Raw genomic sequence first — 2716 nt, 5'->3', positions numbered from 1 at the left:
AAAAATTCTGACACCCAGAAATGCAGACTCTGTGGAAACAGTGTGGAAAATGTGACCCACTTGGTAAGTGATTGTGAGAGCCTTACACAAAAAGTGTGTGCGTGTGTGTGTGTGATTGTGTGTGTGTGTGTATCTTCATTGGTTCCTATGCCGTAAATACCAGTATGAAGTAACAGAGAACTGGTATGAGCATGTACCAAGTAAAGTTATGCAGGAGGATGGAAAAGTAACGATACTCTGGGACAACGGTTTTCACATGGATCGTGTAATCGAACATCGTCGGCCGGATATTGTCATATTGAATAAAAGGGACGATAACTGTCAGATTATTTATGTAGCCATACCAAATGACATGAATGTTGTGAATAAAGAGGTTGAAAAAATCACCAAGAACTCCGAAATGAAAGTGGAAATGCGACTGTATGGAATGCGAGAGGGTAATGTAAAAGTGATAGCAATGGTGATCCGAGAGTTGGGTTCAATCCCACTGAAACTTCAAGACTTCTTAAGGCAACTAGAAATCCCATGCAAGATTGATGTCTTGCAAAAGGCAACCTTATTGGGCACAACGCACATCTTAAGGAAAGTATTATCTGTCTGAGGTCCTTGTTGTGACTAGACAGATGACTAAAGACTCCGGTACATTTTTACCTATACTGTGTTACGAAATAATACTAATAATAATAATAATAATAATAAAAGATGGTATAAACACACGCCAGAAAAGGTCACAGAAAACGAGAAAGCAACCATACTCTGGGATATGCCAATACACACAGAGAAATTAAGGCAAATAGACCAGATATAGTTGTCAAAGATCATGAAGGAAAAAAATGCCTTCTAATTGATGTTTCAATACCAGCAGATGACAACGTTTCTCTAAAAGAAATGGAAAAACTTTCAAAATACAAAGACCTGGAAATAGAGATAACTCGAATGTGGAATCTAAAAACAGAAACAATTCCTATCATAGTAGGTGCCTTAGGTATAATAAAAAAATATTCAGACAAATACATAACAAAAATTACAAATATATATAACATACAGAAAATTGCACTACTGGGTACTGCACACGTTCTACGCAAAACACTTTCAATACAGTAAACATAAGAGCACCACAGCAAACCACAGCACATACCCAAGGCGCACAGAGCTGCGCTCGGTAGTGAAGTGAAAGCACGTTATAAAAATAAAACTACTGAATAATAATAATAATAATAATAATAATAATAATAATAATAATAATAATAATAATAATAATAATAATAATAATAATAATAATAATAATAATAATAATAACAGAAAAAAGATGGTATAGGCACACGCCAGAAAAGGTCACAGAAAACGAGAAAGCAACCATACTCTGAGATATGCCAATACACACAGATAAAGAAATTAAGGCCAATAGGCCAGATATAGTTATCAGAGATCATGAAGAAAAAAATGCTTTCTAATCGATGTATCAATACCAGCAGATGACGACGTTTCTCTAAAAGAAACAGAGAAACTTTCAAAATGCAAAAACCTGGAAATACAGGTAACTCGAATGTGGAATCTAAAAACAGAAACAATTCCTATCAGATAAAAAAATATTCAGACAAATACATAATAAAAACACCAGGGCTTACAAATATATATAACATACAGAAAATTGTACTACTGGGTACTGCACACATCCTACGTAAAACACTTTCAATACAGTAACCATAAGAGCATCACAGCAAACCACAGCACATTACCCAAGGCACACAGAGCTGCGTCTCGGTAGTGAAGTGAAAGCACGCTATAAAAATAAAACTACTGAACAATAATAATAATAACAACAACAATAATAATAATAATAATAATAATAATAATAATAATAATAATAATAATAATAATAATAATACTAATAATAATAAAAATAATAATAATAATAATGATAATAATAATAAAGATGGGCTACAGCAAATATTCTGCTCAATACCACAGATTTGCTTGTCAGTTGTTTGACCTTAACCAGTTGAGCATGTCCCTTGGTGGCTGACAATATGTGCATCTCTGATCATGAGCAGAAGTAGTGGGGGAGCATCATAGTCATGTGTTGAGAAGAATTCTTTGGGGTTTGAATAATTCACCTTTGGAAACATGGGTGTTTTGTTCATTATCCTTAAAACAAACCTTATTCAGGGACCTTTTGAGCGGGATGGGCTACTCGACCTGAAGAAAATTCTAACTGGGCCCCACCTGCGAGTTCATGCGCTGTTTATCTTGATATGAGATCGCCATGTCGCGCACATATGGTTGTGATGCATGTGCCTGGTGTACCCTTATCAGACGGGTAGTCATGATGGGTATATTGGGCTTTGTATATTTTACCCCAATGTCACTTTGATGGCATGCACTGCTCTCTCACTCAATAATAATAATAATAATAATAATAATAATAATAATAATAATAATAATAATAATAAAAATAATAATAATAATAATGATAATAATAATAATAATAATAATAATAATTATTATTATTATTATTATTATTATTATTATTATTATGACAACGACTACAACAATAACAACTACATTGACATCAACAACAGCAAATCCTTAAAGCAGTAAAAGGAAGTGCAACCGCAGCAACGGCGACAGCAGCAGCAATTATAAGAATCACAACGGCAACAATGACACGAACAACATCAGAATGTATATTTGATAACTGTGATGTGAAAATGGT

At 33.7% G+C, this 2716-nt stretch overlaps 1 pseudogene; it reads left to right on the top strand.

Moving 5' to 3' along the window:
* The first annotated feature begins 400 nt into the window (after positions 1-400).
* The window catches only part of LOC149131838 (uncharacterized), a 17993-nt pseudogene continuing 15677 nt past the window's right edge, over positions 401-2716 (top strand).

This window comes from Octopus bimaculoides, chromosome 19 (assembly GCF_046866305.1).
Source record: "Octopus bimaculoides isolate indiv1 chromosome 19, ASM4686630v1, whole genome shotgun sequence".
NCBI classification, from domain to species: domain Eukaryota; kingdom Metazoa; phylum Mollusca; class Cephalopoda; order Octopoda; family Octopodidae; genus Octopus; species Octopus bimaculoides.
Note: the sequence above shows the minus strand (reverse complement) of the source record. Positions and strands in the feature narration are given on the sequence as shown.